The sequence below is a fragment of the Pezoporus wallicus genome, unplaced genomic scaffold (genome assembly GCF_028554395.1).
Source record: "Pezoporus wallicus isolate ANWC-B61680 ecotype Strahan unplaced genomic scaffold, APGP_CSIRO_Pwel_v1 scaffold_6445, whole genome shotgun sequence".
In the NCBI taxonomy this organism is placed as follows: Eukaryota; Metazoa; Chordata; class Aves; order Psittaciformes; family Psittacidae; genus Pezoporus; species Pezoporus wallicus.
Genome location: NW_026641753.1, coordinates 5,662,013 through 5,683,631, shown reverse-complemented (window position 1 = coordinate 5,683,631; position 21,619 = coordinate 5,662,013).

The following is a 21,619-nucleotide window of genomic DNA, read 5'->3' as shown; positions in this document are numbered from 1 at the left end:
CAGACACCTGCCTGCCTCCTCCCATCACTTGTTTTAGGATATACTTGGCTGTTCAGCTCTCTGAATCCCAGTTAATGTCACATTCACAATCATCTCAGTTTCAAGACTGGGACAGGAATGGGGCTTCATAGATAACTTGGAGAAGAGAAGCTGTGTGGTGACCTCTTAGCAGCCTTCCAAGTATCTGAAGGGGACCTTCAAGGATTCTGGAGAGGAACTCCTCATCAGGGACTGTACTGATAGGACAAGGGGTGATGGATTCCAACTAAAAAAGGGGAAGTTCAGGTTATATATAAGGAAGTTCTTTACTGTGAGGCACTGAAACAGGTTGCCAAAAGAAGTGGTAAATGCTTCATCCCTGGCAGTTTCAAGGCCAGGTTGGACAAAGCCTTGGGTGACATGGTCTAGGGTGAGGCATCCCTGCCCATGGCAGGGGGATTGGAACTAGATGATCTTAAAGTCCTTTCCCACCCTATTCTGTGGTTTTAGGATTCTATGATAAGGGTGAGGTAAAAAGAGACCATCTCTGATTTGGATTGTTTCAAGCTTCTGTAGGGCAGCACCTTTCCACCCTCTACTCTAGCATGTAAATGTGTAATTTAGAGGTTTTGAAAAATCTTGATGTGTATGTTTTGATCCCTTCTGTTTCTCCAGCTTTTACCCCTGTTATGTCCTGAGGCAAATTCAGCAGAGGGGAAACAGATGCCCTCACCCAGTCTGGTCCCACATAAAAGGAGTGCTTTTGATGCTAAGGTAAGTAGGGTTTCTTCAATACTCAGATTATTTTCTCCCTCATAAACAAACAAGAACCACTTTGGCAGTAGAAAGATGGGGAAGCAGTGTTTAACTAGACCATAGAAACGATCTAGGGAACTGAATTCCTTTATAAAGCATGATTTTTTATGTTTAAAGTTAATTGTGTGAGCGTGGAATGATCAGGATCATTTCACAAAAGGCAATAGTTCTGTTCTGATATCTGAGGTTGTAGAAGACAGGTAATTAACAACTGCCAACATAAAGGCAGGTGTGGATTTTATTACAAGCATTACTTTCTGATGACTTGAATGACTTTGACCTCGAAATGTTAATCTTACTGAACTCCAGAGCAAATATCAAATGTCAGGAAAGTCCAAATAGAAGTGTGGACTTTGAGTACTTAAATTAGTCTACGTTAAAACAGAAAGGGGTTTACAACTTATTAGCAGAGCTGTCCCTCAACTCTAATATGAACAGAAATATTCTGTGGTTAGCTGATAGAGAAATAAGAGCAGAGGATGGTAACCTTCCATATTAATGTGTGAACTGCTGTTCACAGTCTAGCTGCCTAGGGCAAAATAGTTATCTTTTTGAATTGATACACCTTTCCAGAGCCAGGAGATGACTCTTAGACACCTGTGCCACCTATTACCCATTGATCCCTTTCTCTTGTCATGAGAGATGTAATGCTGCTTTTCCTGAGTCATGTCTACAGCTGCAGTAGGTTTTACATATAGCTGAGCCTGTGGCTCTGCCTCTGTATCTGACTGACTAGCAACAGATTGTCCTGTACCAGAAGCAACTATATTATAAACTAGTCAGCCTTGGCAACAGTTTCAGGAAAGAATAGCAGAAAGATTTAAGGTTTGATAGGAGACAACCAGCCCTGCTTGGAGACATTTTTTCTTTTTAATTCTTTTCAGTCAAGTTGTCTGAAGTGGGCACCAGCACGAATCACACTGTAGTTTTCTCTGGGAGCTGAATTTCAGTAGCTTTGTTTACTTTTATAATGGCTGGTGGGATTCAACTGCCTAGTGTGTTTTGTTTTCCTTAAAAAAATGCCTAGTATTTGTAGTATTTAGTTTAATATACGTGGAACAAATATAAAAATACTGATCATTAAAAGCATTTGGGTTTTAATTACATTTTAAAAAATTATATGAATTCCCTCTTACATTTTTTTGTGGGTGCAAATGGAAAATGTCTTCCCTAAAGACTGAAATCTGCTTTACAGAAGTGCAAAGACAGAACTGGACTTTTACCTGCTTATGGTAACTGTATTAACTGCTTGGGCATGCACTATAAAAAGGCAATGCAGCTAGGTGTTTCCCTAATGCTGATATACTAGTAAGCAAATCTGTTTCTGATGTGGTTGGGATTTTTGCATGCTCTTCACTCTAGAGTGAAAACACTTCTTGTCCCCTGCTGGATTTGGTATTTTTCTCTGAAACTTTGCTAGCCACATTTATTTTGTTTTTTTACGCATAAATATATAAATATATATACATACATATATGGAGAACATGTGCCTGTGTATACATATGTTAAAATCAAAGTATATACATAAATAATTTCATGTGTAAGCTTCTTTTCATTCAACAAAGGGTGCTATGAAAAATGAATGGAAAATCATTGATGCTTGGTTTGAAAATAAGTAAGATTTTCCTGTACTAATGTAACAAGGAACCATAAACCAACTACAGTAGCCTTGAATGCATTAGTACAGAAAGTGCTATGTGGTAATCTTTTATAGGTTCACATTTAAAGAGAAGGAAATCTTTTACTACAATGTGGGAATGCTTTTCCCTGTAGTATAATTTTTTAAGAGGAGTGAAGACTTCTTTGTGCTCAGGAAACTGCACAGATATAATTCTGTGACTAGGGGCATTCCCACTAGGAAAAAGCAAGAGGTATTTTTGCTGTTGTTTTGTATTGATTTGTCAGCTATGTAAACTCTTTCAGTAAACCTATTAGCATGCCAAAGTGATCTTTTACTTTGGGTTACTTGCAAAAATTCACAGTTAGTTTTGCAGCTCCACTGTGTGACCCCAGCCTACAAATCTTTCTTGTAATATCACGGGCTCTGTCCATCTTAGGTCATAAAAATATCGTATCTAGGGCAACATGGCTGCAACTCCCCAGATATTATAACTTTTGGACAGGAAAATGCATTTGAAGGGGACTGTTCAGCATTTCTGTAGCCTTTTTTTTTCCATAAGGAGTTTATTATACTCGACTGTGAGAACATTGTATCTTTAATTATACTAGTCAGTTCCCTAATAGCACATTATGCGTCTTTATTCTGAAGAAAACAATGCAATATCTCTGTTTCAAAAGCACCTGTTGGAGGTGGGTGGTTGTAAACACTCTTTCACTCTGTGCATTAGCATTCACCCTCAGTGCAAGATTCCCAGTGCTCCTCTTCTGTCCTGGCACTTGAATTCCTGTATAGTGCCCTGAGAGCTCCCTTGATCTTAACAGAGTCCACAGCTATTCTCATGCATGCACATGGGAAAGTTCTTTGCAAATAACCTCATGATTTGGGAAATTCTGTTATTGTATACCTAGAGAGGAATTTATGAATAATTATCAGATATGTCAGAGTTTTCTCCTGGTTTGTTCTTAAGTTTCTGTGTGATATAAATATGCAACTTTCTTTTAGAAACACAAGTACTGGATTACATGTATTGTTCTTAAAGAAGTGCCCAAAACTCGTAACTATGTATGATACTTTTTCATGTAAGTCTGTGAATAAGGAGGTGGTGCCAAGAGGGAATGTGGGGTGGAATGAGCAAGAAGGGAACCGTACCACTCAGTGAAATGAAACAAAAATTTAAGTGGGATGAGTCGAGTTGAGTAGATAGCAGTTTCTGTTCTTTCTGTTCTGAGGTTTCTATTCTGTTATACCTATGCATGTTAACACTTACAGCAGTTAAGGCCTCTTTCCTTCTGGCCCAAAATAGGGAGGCTTCACAGGCACAGGGGAACAGGACTCTCCGTCTGTCAGGTTGCCATACCTCAGTGCTATGTGGAGACCTGACCTCTCCATCATGGTAATACTCAAGCTTGTATTTCTGTAGGCTGTAAGATGTCTATAAATGGAGGTGGGTAATTCCATCTCCTTTTGAAAATCTAAGAAATACAGTGTTGGAAAATTTGGAACTGGTATAATTTGAGATGAACGTTGGCTCTGGATACAGGAGCCAGCTTTAAACATAGTAAGAGTAGATGTGCTCCTTTAAAATTCTTTTCTACTACTAAAAAAATAAAATAAGGTCTAGTCAGGTAATATATTCTGGTTTTCAGGTTTTTGATTTTTTTCTTTTTGTATGTTATATCTAGCCTGGGAGACGAGCATTCTAAGAACAGTCTTTCCATCAAATACCTTGAGAGCTTCTGTTTTTTTTAACTCTTAGCCTGATTTTCTCTTTCATGGAAGATGAAATTCCTGTGAATAATCACATGTGTTAAAGGAGTGGGAACTGCAAGACAGTTCCTGGTATGATACACAAAAAATGCATTAAGGTTTGCACATAAACCTGCAGGAAGGAGGTGACTCATTCTTCAGTCACCTTGTTTTGCACTTACGCCAGGCTTCAATATTGAGAAGTATAGCACACAAGTTCAGCTAATGTCTGGAGACACTCAGTGGCAGTAGCAACTTTTAATTCTGGATTTCCTGTCTTTGGTGGGTTTTAGTCTGGCCACTTATGTTATTTTAATGGAGACATTTCTATCTAATTTCCTTTGTTTCTTTTCAAACCATTAAAAAAGAATCAGAAAGGGGTGATATTAATAATGTATTATGCCTGAGACTTCCAACGTGATCAATGTTAATGGGATCATTGAGACTCCTCTCCAGAGATCAGAATTACTCTTTATTGTTGCTGCAGATTGTGCTTTCCCTGAATGCTAAGTATGAAGCATGGTGCACTATGGTTTGCTTGTATTATCAGTGTCAATGGTGCTTTAACAACCAGACCGTTAAATTAGAAACTATCCATTCTAAAATAAAATTGTTTCCTATTAAATCATTTTTAAAATTCTCACACAACACCACACTCCCCCTTTTTTTTTTTTACTAATTTAATCCTTGGAATATTTAATAGGCTTTAAAAGGGAAAAAAGTTCAAAATAATTCTACTTGCAGATTTTGCAGTATTAAAAAGTGTTAATTAAGATATCTCCATAAAATGTCAGAACACAGTATATATCAACCATACAAGGTGTGATGGATTATGGATGTAGCTCAGCAAGCCACGTATATAACAAGTTTTTCAAAGTAGGTATTTGTCTCTCCTGAATGGCTACAATACTGTTAGATTTAGAGAATTCATACTGGAAGTTGACAGGAACGACAAAAGATGTTTTGAATCTTCAGTTTAAAACATGAAGTTCAGAACAGGTGCCTTTTCCATGGTTTTAAAGCAATATCTTTGTGTCTCTTCCTTGCATAGTTAAAGAGCTTTTCAATCTCTTTACTTTCATTTTTCAAATCAGAAAGTATAACGTGAGTAACTGCACATGTAATAATCAGAATTAAGAATGAAGTAGAAATAACATTTAATTATCCAAGGTGTCTTTACTAGGAATAGCCATCTATCAATTATACTCACATAGTTCATACATCACTTTGCCAGTGAAATTTGCCCTGGTTTATGGAGGATTATCTTTAGCTATGCCTGTGTCTAGATTGAAATATCAGGGCATTTGTAATGGTGTCCAAAACCCAGCTTGTAAAGAATGTAAGAGGTAAAAGGTGCAAGTGCCCACATCATAAGGGTAAAGAGTTTGGAAATGCTCTCTACCAGTCTGCAAAACAGGCCATTGTGATATGAGTTGTTGAATTTTGAGAAGCATTTCCTTCTGGTAACCGAAATCAGCAAGGAGAAGCCTTCAGAAAGGTTCCCTGCAGGTCTTCACAAGTGCCAAAGCATGGGCTCAGGGCCTGAGTGTGTATAGCAGTACTGCAAAGGACTAGAAGAAAGCAGTGGTACAAGTCTCATACATATCTACCAAATCAGTGCTTTCCTCTTGTTTACCATCCAGAGTATATTCTTATGACCAAATGTCTTTGTGATATAGAAAAGCCCCAAAAGTTTATTCATCTTTCAGTGTTGCAGTAGTTTGGAGGTTTTTGAAGCTGAGTTTTATTTCGTGCCTGTCTCTTTTAATGAGGGCATTTTTTCAGGGCTGGGTAGCTTACAAGCTGAGACAGTGCAGCTGAGCAGCACTGAGCACTTTCCATTTGAAATGAGGCTGTTGACAAAAGTTTAAGGGAATTGAAGTCTGAAATATCCTTCCTGCCTTCACCAGGATGTTTGGAAGCCCTAGGGTGCTACAGACTGTGAAAGATTAGTAATTAGAGGCTCACCTTCTGTATACTAATGAAAGGCTCAGAACTAAAGCTTTTAACATTGAGGGGGTTGCTGCATCCTGCATTTTTTACTTTGAGGTTTTTAGACAAACTAACTGTGTCAGAGGGCATATCTAACAAGTTATGCTGAAAAAATGACAGCATTGTTTAAGCAATTAGTCAGAGTTTAAATGTGTGCTGTGAAAATCACTTCCAATGCACTTCATACCTATTCCACAGCAGTACAGCTGTGCCGTTATTGGGCAACTCCCTGAGATCCTGCCAGTCTGTGGGGATGATGGGGTGGGGACTCCTGTGGGTGACTGTTACTGGCCTTTCTGTCCATAAATATCATGTCCCATCTCTCAGGAGACAGAATTAGGAGAGGACTGAAAAATATTTCTTTAAATATGAACTGGTACAATCCTTCTCTGTTCACATGAAATGACAGGATAGCCTTTGCTTGCTGAATGTTTGCCTTTTTCTGCAAGATTTGATAACAGTCAAAGAATGTCTCATACATCACCTGTCTGTCATATATATCAATGTTTGGAATTAAAAAACCTTTTCTGTTTTGGTTTGCTTGTTTCCATATAAAGAAAAAATTGATGAGTCAGTTAAAAAGAATTTAGAGAGGTGTCAACTTCATCTATTTAAAAATTTACATTTTTTTATGGAGTATTGTGAGATTTCCAGCCTTATTTTTTCATTTTGACTTATACTGAAATATTTCACCTCTAAAAAATAAGACTAGATATACAAAATATCTAATCTACTCCTGATATCAGAAGAGTTTTCCCTTGTGAAATACAGGTATTAACAAATGTCAGAGAGTAAATTGGTAATTCAGCACAACATTCTCGATTCTGTTCTTAAACATTTATACCAGGGTTGTTATTTCAAGACATACAGTTTCTGAAATGCAGGTTAAAATAAAATTACCGTGGAAGTGACTATTTTGATTGGGACATATACTTCTCCTTCTGCAGGAGAATGTCTTGGTCTCAGATGTGATGGCATCTTTTTTCTTTGACTTCCCCACCAGTGCAAAAATTGGATTTATGATAAAGGCAGTAAGTTTGCTGCCATACGGAAAAACATTTCTCATGCACAGCCCCATTCCAATAGAGTCTTGTATATCTCTGTGTGGAGACTGAATCCAGCTAAATATGGGAAGAAAAGAGGAATTACATATTTTCCCTTAAGAACCAGTAATTTGGTAGGTGTTGTCACCTCACCTTTCATTTTTTGCTTGCTACAGTAAGTGATTTTTTCCAACTAAAGGGGTGAGATAACTTGCTTCTTGCTAATAGTGGGCAAACCTAAAAATCCTAAGTCTTTCTGCTCTGCTGCTGGGTACAGGATTGAGGAATGCCACCTCTGACTCAGGATAAATCACATGACTTCACTGTATCCCAGATTTAACAGCTGTTTGAAAGATACATCAAACAGTTCACACTGTGCATGGGAGGAGCAGCAATTCATCTAAAGGTGGCAAATCTGAGACGTGACAGGTATTAAAAACGAAAGGCTAAGTGCAGAAGTACATTTTTATTCTACTGCCTTTCCATGCAGGTCATGAGAGGCAGTCCGTTCATTCCCCCAGTACATCACCAAGTTAAATATATGCACAACCACTTCTAAAGCCACTCTTTCTCCCTTTTAATGTCAGTCAGTGATCATTGAGGTAGTCTAAATCCTTCCAGAAACAAGTGCTCATCTGAATTAAAATGCACTGTGTGGTATTATGTAATCTGAGAGTATCTCAAACTCTTGTGGTATGGATAATGTCATATATAGCAAGCCGTATTTCTAGGGTAGCTGGCTTCCCTAGTCTCCTTCTCTGCAGCACTGTCTTCAGAAAGTAAAAGTCCAAATCTTTTTCATTTGTATTAATTTAAAAAAAAAGGGGGGGGGGGGGAGGGAATATGGCTGTGAAAGTTAATGGAGTTAATTACATTCATATCAGTTAGATGGAGAGGAACAAAAAGGACAATTTCTGTAAGCAGAGAATTGGCTCTGGTATTTTCTGAGTAGCATCAGCATTTTGAAGATAAAGGGCCAAATATTCTATACTACTGATCTCTCACTTTTCAGGAATAGCATACAAAGTGTGGCAGGCTGGTGAGTACTGCAGAGATCCAGGAAGAGAACTGGACACCCTGCAAGCTGTAGGGTGTCTACCAGTGTAAAGGGAGAAAAGGTCTTTAGTGATCTCAGTAATACGGTTGTCTTACCAAGGAGGCTTAAGCATGAAACATTTCTGTCCTCCCCTTTTGCAATCACAATCTGTCTACTGGTTTTAGCAATTCAAGGCTTGAGAGAGCAGTCAAATTGTGAAAAGTTGTTTCTCCTGAATCAAAGCCAGGAAATTCTAAAACCTAACTTGGAAATGGCTTTCTTACCTGTGAGATCTCTCCAACTCAGAGGAGCCAATGAGAAAAGGTGCTCTGCTGGACCTTGTTCTTACCAAGGACAGGCTATTGGAAAATGGTCAAGGGCAGTCTTGGCTGCAGTGACCATGAAATACTGAAGTTTGAGATCCTTAGGGCAGCAAGAAGGACGCACTGCAAGCTCACTACTCTGAACTTCATGAGAGCAGACTTTGGCCTCTTCGGGGATCTGCTTGTTAGAGTACCATGGGATAAAACCCTGGAGGGAAGAGGGGCCCAAGAAAGGTGGTTAATATTCAAGGATTACCTCCTTCAAGCTCAAGAGCAATCCTGACAAAGAGAGAGTCAGGCAAAAGCACCAGGAGACTGGATGAACAAGGGGCTCCTGGACAAATCTAATGCATATAGGAAGCCTGCAGAGGGTGGAAGCAAGGTCAGATAGCCTGGGAAGAATACAGAGAAACAGTCCAAGCAGCCAGAGATCAGGTTAGGAAAGCTAAAGCCCTGATAGCATTAAATATTGCCAGAGACATCGAGGGCAACAAGAAAAGATTCTATAGGTACATCAGTGGTAAAAGAAGACAAAGGAAAATGAGTGCCCTCTCCAGAAGGAAATGGGAGACCTGGTTGCCTAGGATATGGAGAAGGCTGTGGCATTCAGTGATGCCTTTAAACTGAACTGGGGTAGATTTAGGTTAGATATTAGGAAGAAATTCTTCACTGTGAAGGTGCTGAAGCCTAGCACAGATTGCCCAGAGAAACTGTGGCTGCCCCATCCCTGCAGTGTTCAAGCCCAGGCTGGACTGGGCTAGTGGAAGGTGTCCCTGCCCTTGGCAGGGGGTTAGAACTGGGTGAGCTTTAAGGTCACTTCCAACCCAAACCCTTCTATGATTCTATAATTTCAGTATTCCTTCAGAAGGGTTAAAGGAGCATTTCCCTAGTGTCCAAGATGGCAGAAGCCTCTTAGGCTGGGCTTTTAATCCTTTGTTTGAAATGAGACCCATAGATCAAACTTTAGGAAGGGAGTAATTACTGTGAGTGAAGGCAATCATGAGAGTTGTAGAAGAATTTCCCTAACACTATAAATTATATCCGATAGTATTACCTCAGTGCACAGTCCCTGAAGAACTTTTCAGGAAGAATCAAAATTAATTTATAAATTCTGTAATTAAAATGTTGAGGACTGAATCAGTGCTTGAGGTCCTCTATGATTGCATTGTCCTTCTCTTACATTTTTGCATAATATTCAGATTACTTTTTTCTTTCCTTAAATATGGCAGTTGAAAAGAGAGAATAAAAGTCTAATAGATTCATTCTTTTTTCTGTCTTCCCAGGTATTTTCCTCTTCTTTTTCTTGTAAAATTAGGAGCCCTGATAATAGTCTTCTCTCTGTTAGAGAAGTTTAAAGACTGGTTATAAAGGGGAGAATTAGTGGCAAATAAGCAAAATAATATAATTTTATATATCAACTATTTAATATTTTAAAATATTTCGTATGGGGATCTGCTAGTTAGAAAGCTTGGAGCAAGAGGGAGGGATTAATGCTTTCTGGATGTTTGGTGACTTTGAGCACATCGCTCTACCTGTCTTGTTCTTCAGTTTTATTGTTGTGCTGAAGCAGTTTTTGATGAAAGCAGACTTCAGATGACTTCAGATGACTTCTACAATTGTGGGCTCCCAGGATTAGCTTGAGATAAATTAATTAAGAACTCGTCAAAATGAATGCGCTGCATACCACCCTTAAGCAGCTACAAGTAATTTACCACAGACAGCCCCAACCTGGATGTTCTGCTATCCCCATTGTTAAGTGATGTCCTGGTAATTGTAGGCAATACAAGCTCTCCTCACTCCCTGAGCTTGAGTTAAACTGAATCAAAGCTGGTTTTGAGCTGAACAACTTTCTCAATTGTCAGTTCCAAAATCATTAGTCAGGATATACAACAATGAGATTTAATGGCCAGGAAATGCTATTAATTTCATTGGTACCACTCTGTACTTCAGTCCACACAATCAGATACCTAGAGACCAAATGATACTTGGAAACTGTTTTAACTGGGTGTTTAACACCTTTTAAGCATGTCAGTGACTTTGATTCCCAGGGCTCTGTGATCAGCACCTTTGAGAGGAGTGCACAATGCCTTCTATTTCTGAGGTAAAAAGCATTAGAATGGGAGTAAATTGCTCTTGCTGTTTTTGCATATGGTTCATTATTTCTGTGCTTCCCTCCCTTTTATTTCTCATTGCAGCCAAAACCTTTCCAAAGGGATGAAACGAATGGTGAGTGGCATCTTGTGGCTCTCAGGTTTGCCACATGAATGACTCAAGCGTTAGGAATGATAGTGCCCTAACAGTTGGCAGTCTCCCACCTCAAAGACTGAGCAATTCAGTATAATAGTCTGAGCAGCCTCAGCTACCATTGTGTCTGGGATTTTGCCTGAACTGTTAAATCTACGACTTTGAGTTGGCACTTCGTGCTGCTGCTGCTGCCTCTAGGCCAGTCATGCGCATGAGTAACTTGTATAAACCACACTTTACAAGCTTGAAATGAGTTGTGGTTGTGCAAGATTAGAACAGATGAGCACAGCTCTGTCTAGATGTCATTGTCGACTCTTTTTAAAAATATCCACATATATATGCACAAGTGAAACAGGGCAGGAGAAATCATGCTAAATAAAATGATTTTATATTTTGCTTCAGCTTCCGTTTTAACTTATATAAAATAAACTACAACAGAGTTGTCATAATAAACTTTACAAATGAGTTGTCAGCAATAAATTTCCATAATTTGGCAAAACTTTGCTAAGTACAGACTATTTCTGACAATTCCATTTGAACAGAACTGTAGTACTTTCATTTTACTCTTACAGATATTTCTAATTCTGATCACAAGTATTAATGGCTGTAGGCATTTTGAAGGCAAAATGAAAAAGCTGGGAAGATGGTCTTTGCAAAACTACAGCACCCTCAGTCCTCTAGCTAATCCAGCATTATGTCAGTACCAAATAATTTAGAGGAAGGGAGAATCCTGGTTATACAAACATGTGATAGGATCTAATACAGTCCTGAATTGAAATATTTCGTATTTATTTGGGATTTTGGCAAATCTACTTTGTGTTAGCTGGTTCACAAAGTTAGATTGCTGCCATGAGTCTGTGCTCTCTTTATCAACTTTTACATTATTTCTTTTGCTGTTTCACAGTGCTTTTTAGTCAACTTTGGTAAAGAAAATAGTCATTTGCTTATCTGTAAAAGAGTGCTTACCTTCAGAACACTGGTCAGAAATGCAGCATTAGAAGTGCAAAGTTTTTGCTTTGTATTTGTGTTTTGGTTTGGTTTTTTGTATGAAATGTTTGCTGCAGAATTGTTTTTGTAAACCAAGCAGCAAACCCAAATGTTTTTAAGATAACTAAGCCATCACCTACCCTCCATGTAAACTCTAAGGAGATGAGTAGTCTTGAAATGCTGTGTTCTTCATCCAGTGCATCTAAGGGAGTACTTACATTTAAATTTTGTTTTATCCTTTTAGTATGCATTCGTGTCATTACCAAATGGTAAACAAAAACAGATGTCAGGCTCAGTTTTGAAAAAGTGGTGAGCTTGCAGTTAGATATTAAAGTAAACGACTTGTGAGAGCAGGGTTTTGATATATGTCTGTCCAACCCTTTCAAATGAATATTTTTATGTTGGAAATGCCTTTAGTGCCCCTAACTTCATATAAGAAAATAGACAAAAAGGAGGGGAAGAAAAGACAAAAAAGAAGCTGGAATATGAAAGCCATTAGGATAAGGAAGTTTGCGAATGTCTGCTTAGTTAAGTGTATTTGTTTATTAAGAAGTGAAGAGAAAAGAACATCTGGCCACTGAAATAAGATGAGTAGGCTGTGGAATAAATTTATACAAATAAGTCTATCTTAAAAAGCAGAACAGTTGTGTACTTTGCTACTAAACAGATTTTGTGGCAGTATTGCAAACTTGCCAAGATATTAAGTAAATGAAAGCCAACAATCAAGTCTAAGTACATACCTTAATGTCATAAGAGTATTACGGGATTACAGAGGAAGAAAGCTTATGAAAGTACTGACCTTCATCTATACTCTGAAAGACATTCAGGTGAGTTAAATAAGACTTTTTACAGTATCAAAAGACAGTATCTCAGAACAAAAGAGCTGTGTGATTGCAAATATTGTAGCAAAAGTATATAATATAGGCATTCATTATTCATGAAATCATAATAGATGGCATTTTGTAGTTTCTTACCAGGAGTTATGAAGCATTCTTAAAATACAAAAAGCAGTCTATAAGAGCACAGTCAGTGGAACAGAGTTCATATTTGCGGTGGAAATCACATTTTTCCCATTAATGTTGATGCAAACTGTTTACCAGTTTAAAGGTATTCAGCAAAAAAGTCCCATTTTCATGGATGTCTTCTCAAGTGCTGACTAAACAGAACTGTCAATATTGAGTTCGCGTCTACTTTGACTGCCTGGTTTGTTCCCTTTCTCCTCCTTCACTGCTGGTTAGTGATACTGCATGTTTATTAGTGGATTTTGGAGCTCCTCTTGGGATGAGACAGGTACTTCTTTAGATACAAATCTCAGATGAATTCTGGAGAATAGTTTGTCTGAGCCTTATTTGGCTGCCTGTGTCCTGCAGAATCCTTCAATGCTAGTCCAGCAAGCTTTGCACCTGCAGATACCCTCCTCTGCCATGAGATATCCTCTCAGGGTCAAACAAAAAATGCCATTGTGGCAGATTATGACCCAGCCATCACTTGGAACAGAAAAAAAAACAAAAACAAACACATCAAAAAACCTAATCATGTGTCTTAGAAGCATAGGGGTGCTTCAGTGCACAAGGAATACGAGGCCAGTGCTGTGCAGTGTGTATATGACTAGTCTACAGAATACTCTGTAGGAAGCTACCGAGGGTTTTCAGACACTCTGTACCTGATATCCCAGGTATCCCTCCATATCCAGGGTGAATATATGTAGTCTGAAGCATTGATATTTAATGGCATCATCATGGCCCTTAACCATGGTAGTTACTGAGAAAAAAGTTACAGAGGCTGGTTTACCTTGTTATGTGATCGGGGATATCTTCTCTAAGGGGGTAGAGAGAAGGTAGCAAGATGTAACTCTTTATAATGAATGAAGCAAGTTATGCTTCCAGTGATGGGTCTGCAGAGATTTGGTTATCTAACGCACTTGGCAGTCTCAATGACTCAACCTCTCAATGGCATTGCACTTCATTCACATATGCTTTTCCGTCACTCTAAAGAAATTGTGTTATATGAAAACCAGCAAGGTATTTGAAATGATCACAGTGTGATTTGGTAATGAAAACCTTGAACTTTGTATATTCCTTACTTACCACCTAAAATCACTGTTGATTTTACGGTTTGGTAAATGACTAGCAACTAAAGAGAAAAAATCTGAAATAATCCATAGCTAGCAAATACTGAAATTGATACCTGTTCAGTGCTCTGGTAGGGTACACACAAAAGTGTGTACTGCAATTTTCTTATTAACTGAGAGCAATGAAGGATGCTTTCTATTATGTCAAACTGTTTAAACAGTGAAATTAATAAACATGGTTTTGGTGCAAGGTCTGAATCCTGTTCATCCAACTTACCTCGCTGAGTCTACGTCTATGAGTAGAGTGAGTAAGCAGCAAAGACTAAGACTTTTGAGAAACTGAGCTGTTGAGTGGAATTAGAAGTGAAGTATGTTAATTCATAGAAAACTTAATAACATTCAGGTTTCTTGTTCTCATTTCTTCCATAATGCAAATTTATCTATCAAAGAGAAGAATGCAGTGCAATTAAAAAGTGATTAAGAAAGCAAACAAAAACTTCTGCTATCAAATTACATCACCATCCCACCAAACATATAAATTAGTCTTTAAAGCCTCTTCTTAGCTGAAGCCATTCTCAGAATCTAAGTGTATGTGCAAAGAATAGAGAACTGAAAATCAGTGGGTTGTTTCAAACTATCAAGTGCTGTCTCAACATTTAATTCAGTCTTTCTGAATTAAATATCTTCTGTTATATTGAATTTTGTAGTAGACTTTTCTGTACAGTGCCATTTCCTGAAAAATTGCAGTTTACTAGAAGATTATTAAAGAGACAGTTATTCTAATGGTTCTTCATATTATCTGTAAACTGAAAACACTTCAGGCTAGCTTTCAAGGAAGACGCTTCAGAGCTGGCTGCTGAGAGCTGGGCATATATATATACTTTATGGAGCCTGATTAAATTGAGCCATAGATCAGAATATATGGCAAAAGACAGCACTTTTGATATTCTTGTTTTGTTGTGGATCAGAGGTTCATTGTCTCAGCTATGATAGTCACGAGAATCACTGATTATCTTACCTTGGATAGCTGCTTAATTCTTCATCGTTTCCATCACAAAGGAGTGCAATTTTCATGTTTAGATTTGATTTTCAAACAGATTAGATAATCAATAATAAAGGTTTAAATAATAAACTGGAGCACAACCGAGTTAGTCTAAAAATCTGCACTCAGTTGTAATTTGGGTATTTCCTAGGCTGTATTTGGAGCAAATCAGTTGTTGGGTTTTGAGGCCTGATCTAAAGGCCACTGAAATCAATGAAACTATTACTCGTGAGCCCAGTGTGGCTTTGATCAGGTTCTGTAGATTCATAATCCCCTATGATTACAAATGTTCTAGAAATTATTTCTTCAGATTGTTTAGGAGACAAGTCTTTTGTATCACTGTGCCCCGAAGAGATGAATAAATGGAAGCCAGAGATCACAGGTATCTCCTCTGTGTACATGAATAGATAAACTGTGTTAAGCTTTTATAACTACTGACTGTAACAGAAGAATACAGCAAATGAATTATGAGAATTATATAGAATGAAAGTATTGGATTAATTTAAATGAAGTTGTATTCCAGGACTGCAAAAGTAAAATAGAAATAAGAGAAGGCCTTACCATACTCTGTTGTGAAAGAATGAAAGGGTTTCTTTTAAGAAATGTTCTAACTCTTGAGACACAACCAAATGAAAAACAAATGCTCAGAAGCTATCAGTTAAGGAATACAAATGTGACCACTTTAGTTCTGACATTAAATTAGCAGTTTATCATATTAGGATTTATTAGTAATCTCAGATGTGGTACTTCTTTGATATATTGCCAGTTTGACACAAGTAACACATAACAGTACTTGTAAAACACTGCCTAGTTTTATATCTATTAATTTTCTAACATAAAATGTTTAGAGAATTATAGGAGATACTACAAGTATACATTACCAATAGGTGTGTATTTGACCTTGTATCTAAGTCCTTATCTTGAATTTTACTAACGGGTAAAACTCCGAAACACAATAGATGTAAGTGATGAAAAAGTAGAGTTATTTGCTGTTCAAGCCTCTGTTTTCCTTGATGTCTTCTCAAGAGTTAGCTGAGTTGCAAACCAAAGTTCAGTGAAGCAATTGCTTTTTCAGGTTTTAGTATGATTCAGAAAATGCACAAGATGAGAAAAATAAAAACTTAACACCAAATCTTCAAAATTGATTAGAGATTTTCACTATTTATTTAACAGATACAGGTAAAGTGATGGCTAGAAATTATAAACTGCCCTAGTTTCAGTGAGGTAGTGATTTAGATTGTATACTGCTGCTTGGCAGTACTGCCTGTTGCTGCTACAGGCTATGTCACAGAGACATCGGTCAATTGGCACAAACATCCAGGTGTATTGAAGAAAAACTGCTTGCTCCTGTTTGTAATATTAAGAAAATTGTATAAATGTTAATACAGGATTTACTTGTAGAGATGGACTAGCAAAATGCTGGTTTAAAATCCTTCTGAAGGCATGCTTCAGTTGTTCTGTAAATGTTAAGACAAGACAAAAGTCTTGATCATCTCCTCTAAATCAATTTTTTCTAGTTTTATTCTGACCATACCATCTTTCTTAACAGCATCAATAAAACCATATAAAAGAATGGAGGTTATTGAGTGAAAAGAAATAAACTGACAAAAGAATTATGCTGCTAGAATGTACTTGAGAGAGTGAAGCTTTAAATTAATTCCAGAGAATTTGAAGAATTAGGGCTAACAATAACAGAAACTCAGAAAGGACAAGAAGGGGTAAATTTGAAAAAGTAGAAGTGTGTAGTAATAAAAAAATTAATTGTAGAGAGATTTCAATTGTGTATAGAAAGCAAAATTAATCTGATCAAAGTGAATAGGTTTTTATACAAAAGGAAAAACCCTCCTCCGCCTTCGTAAGTCTTTATGAATAAAAGTGTATTTCAATGCTAAAATACAATGGGAAGTGTTGTGAGTAAAACAGAAGGAAATTGCTATGCTAGGAATTCCTCCTTCCCATACTCACAACCTTCAATTCCTCCTGGACCAGTAACAATCTGTCTGCGATTAGTTGTCCAAAGGAGAAAAACTTTGGGTTTGCTACTAAGACTATTTTAGTTCATTTCATGGTAAAAACTTAAGCATGCCTGTGTAGATTAATGCAGTCATTAAAGACAACATCAAACAAACAAACAAACAAAACCCAAACCCCAGCATATTTGCATGCTTGAGTTTGAAAGAGCACTTTAGAAACTGAGCATATAACATGCTGATGGAGAATTTACAGTAATTTCTTGGCATTTAAAGAAAATGCAATAGAAAACAAATCACTAAAGAAGGCAATAAATGAAATTCTAAGGATAAGCAGGAAAAAAACCCATCTAGGTAAATTTAAGAAACTAAAATATGCAGTAAGATTTAAGGCATTTTTAAGGCAGTGTTGTTGTTTTGATTTGTTTTTAGTTTTTGGTTTTGTTTTTTTCCCCAGTATGGCACTGAGGTTGTTGATTTGTCATTAGAACTTTGAAGAAATAAAGGGTGTAGTAATTGTTTTAGGTACTTTAAGTGTTTTTTTGCTACTTTTTATATCATATAGCAATTTCAGTCCTGATCTTTCATCTGAGCACATGAATAGCATTAATACAATTATTAATAGCCCTTGTGCACCTGTGAACCTTTGTATTTGCATGGCTTTTCATATTTAAGGATCTGATGTGCTTGCACCTACTTTCACAAGCATAGTGAACTCCTTAAATGGTTACTACAGTCGTGAGTACAACATCCCTGTGAGGCAGGGAAATGGTATCACTGTTATTTAGCAGTGAGAAAAAGGCTGAGGAAAAAGTTTGTGCAGACTTGTGAAAGGAGCAAAGACTAAACCTTGATTTTCTGTGAGCCAAGTTAGCCCAGGCTTCTTTCTTCTTAGCTAATATTCAAGAGAATATTTATCTCTTTACCTCTGAAAGTAGTCTTGTTAGAGATCAGTTGAGCTTAAATTTAATGAATTATTTACTTTGGAGTATGAAGTCTTTTTATGAAAAAATACTTTTCCTGGACAGCCTGAAATCCAGCAGCATTTTAAGAATTAGAGCAATAGGGTAATAGTAAACCTGACATAAATTTGCCAGACTGTTTAGCTGTGATAGTACGGGGTCACCGTGTTTCATCTGATTTTTGAACATGACTTGCCTCATGCTCATTTGTTCTTTGTTGATGTATATGTGAAGGAGAGCTAAAGGATTCATCTGCAATTTTGGGGGGGGGGGGGGGGGGGGGGGGGGGGTCGGGAGGGGATCACTGTTACAACATGGTTGTCTAGAATATTATCCTACATTAAGGAAACAACCAGATAAAGTCTTTTTGACACAAACCAAGAAAGATAGTAGCTCTTGGGAGATGTGCTTTCTTTGTGAATCATAGTACCAGAGGTTTTTTTCCTCCAAGAAAAACTTATTTGAGGCTTCCACATGAGGTACCTTTTTGAACCTTTTACCTTTTTTCCTATTTTTCTTGTGCCCTTCTTGCAGTTTTGTTACAATCCTCCTAGTGCTAATACAAAAGAGACCCTACTTTCTGAAGTGTTGAGTGCTTGCAGATCCACTTACAGTGAATGGGACGCTTAAATGGGGTGGATAGGTCCAGCTGAAAATCAGACTCTGAATGCTGGTCCATGTTACTATAAAATTTAAACTTACATTTCAAAGAACTTATAAGACTTTGATTAAGTCAATTAATTCATTCAGTGAAGAAAATGGAGTACTAAAAATGAACTGGTTTAATTAATCAGGGACTGCTTGATCTATGGCAGAAGCACAGTGAACCAAATTTCTTTTCAGAGAATTTGGCTTTACAATTCATTTTCATAGGAGAGGTATTCTGAAGATTACCTTTTCCAGCAAAATAGCTTGTTTGTGATATAACATTGGTGATGCATCTCAACTGTACATTAAATTTTTAAGCATAGATGTTCAAAAATATCACAGAATCAGAGAAGTGGTTGAGGTTGGAAGGCACCTCTGGAGAGCATCTAGTCCAGCCCCCTTGCTAAAGCAGGTTCATCCAGAGCAGGTTGCACAGGATCACATCCAGGTGGGTTTTGAGTAACTCCAGAGAAGAGTAGCATAACATGCAGTACATGTAGTGTATTAGTAGACAATGGGTTAGCTTCACTTCCTAGTTTTATCTCACAATAGAGATAGCCAAAAGTCAGGAATCAGATGCTGAGGGACTTTCTTCATCTTTCTAAATGAGTTTTTGTTCAAATAGGAAAGAAGCTTTTTCACCTAAACTTCTGAGAAATGGCAATTTGCAGAAAATGATAGTTTAGAAAACACCAGCATATGGTGCTTTGAAGCAGTTTCCACATTTACTAAGTGTATTGGAGGCAAGCAAGATTTCAGAGAAAGAAAATAAGCTTAAGAAGTGAGCTGCATTTAATCAACCAGGTGCTGTTGTGATTACTAAAACAGTGGTTACTTAAACATAAGAAAAAAAAAACATCTTTGAGTGTGATTGGATACTAGAATAAGTTACCAGAGAGTCTGCAGAGTCTCCATCCTTTTGACATACTCAAAACCTACCCAAACATGGTCCTGAGTGATCTGCCGTAGGTGACCCTGTTTTGATCTACTTTCTTCCTAGAGAAGTCACGCTACACATACTTTTATTCATTGTCTCTTTGTCTTGTGAACGTGGGTGATTTCATATAGGAAAAGGTTTCCCTGTATACTTGTGAAAATGTCCTGCAGGTGCCCAAGAAGAGAGAAATGCAGATTGATGCACTATACGTTGTATGTATATTCTATACCAGAAATCCCTATCTATTCAAAACAGCTTTATTTAGCTAGATAGATTTTTTGAAATTCTCTTTATCAAGTTGTATTTTAAATTACCTGGATTCAGCATTTGTGGAATTTGGGGTATGTTTGTATTAACACCATTCTCAGCATGGCATATTGCCAAAAACTCATATAGTTCTCTGTTGCCAGGTGTCCTCTCCCAGCCAAAACCAGGAGACCAGGTTAAGATATTTTAATATTTTATGCATGTCTCTTGTAATGCATATGTTATTTTTTCTGATTTTACATGATCATAGAATCATAAAATGGTTTGAATTGGAAAGGACCTTAAGATCATCTAGTTCCAACCCACCTGCCATGGGCAGGGACACCTCAGACTAGACATTGTCTCCCAAGGCTCTGTCCAATCTGGTCTTGAGCACTGCCAGGGATGGAGCATTCACAACTTCTTTGGGCAGTCCATTCCAGTGCCACCCTCACAGTAAAGAGCTTCCTGCTTCCAATCTAAACTTCCCCTGTTTAAGTTTTAACCCGTTACCCCTTGTCCTATCACTACAGTCTCTAATGAAGAGTCCCTCTCCAGCATCCCTATAGGCCCCCTTCAGATACTGGAAGGCTGCTATGAGGTCTCCACGCAGCATTCTCTTCTCCAGGCTGAACAGCCCCAACTTCCTCAGCCTGTCTTCATACAGGAGGTGCTCCAGTCCCCTGATCATCCTCATGGCCGTCCTCTGGACTTGTTCCAACAGTTCCATGTCCTTTTTATGTTGAGGGCACCAGAACTGCACACAATACTCCAGGTGAGTTCTCATGAGAGCAGAGTAGAGGGGCAGGATCACCTCCTTCGACCTGCTGGTCACGCTCCTTTTGATGCAGCCCAGGATACGGTTGGCTTTCTGGGCTGCAAGTGCAAACTGCCTGCTCATGTTCATTTTCTCATCAACCAACACCCCCAGGTTCTTCTCTGCAGGACTGCTCTGAATCATGTGGTCTTGTGTGCATTCAGGTTTCTATAATAATCTCAGACCTGATTCTGTCCTCCAATGGGCCTGATGCCTTCATTCTCCCAGTCCCTGCTTCTGCCTTCCAAGATTGATTTTTAATTTCATTCATTCTGGTATTACTCTGATGCAGCCCAGACAATTAGCTTCTGTGAAGGTTCTTGTAATGTACACTGCAATTCAGGAGAGCACATTTCTCTCGTTGTTATGGTCCTTCTGTTAGCAGCTCTTCTGCTGTTCATTCTGCAATTTCCTTTTAAAAATCCTAGTTTTAGCCTCTAATAGTGCCTGTTTTCTGCGCTGAGTTGAACAATTCCTGTTCTGTTTCTTTTTTTTTCCTTTTTTCATTAAGTATCTTATAAAAAGATCACTGTGTTTTCCTAAATTAAATTAAGTACATAACATCAAATGTGAATTGGTTATTCTTCAAACTGTGCTCATTCTTTGAAATAAGACAACAATGCTGTGTTGAGAATCCTAGCTATCCTGTCTGTCCCTAGCAATTTTCACATCGGTGATTAAGGGATTATCTTGAACCACAAACACATGCCTCAAGCGAAAACATACAACAGTGGATTCTGCAGTCCTTACAAGTAATACTGGGACATCCCTTTGTTTATATGAGGAATGATTATACAGCAGCCTGTAAGAAATGAGTCTTCTGCTGTTTTTTCTCCAGAATAACAGCTGACTTTACAGACCTTTTCCAAGTTCCTTCAGAGTACACTGTGCTTTTTAGGATTCAAAGTACCCGGTATTCAGCAATTCAAAATTTCTACACCTCTCACCTTCAGCTGGTCAAGGGAAAAACGAAGGACAGGTTTTTATTTCCTTTGCATCTCAAGCAACTTTGAGAATCCCCAGGTCACAAACGAGGAAAAGAATGGAATTTAGACACACATAGGGTGAAGAGCAGAACTAACAATGGAGATTTTGGTTAAAATGCCTTAGAGAAGACAACCCGTAAGGATTACATTGCA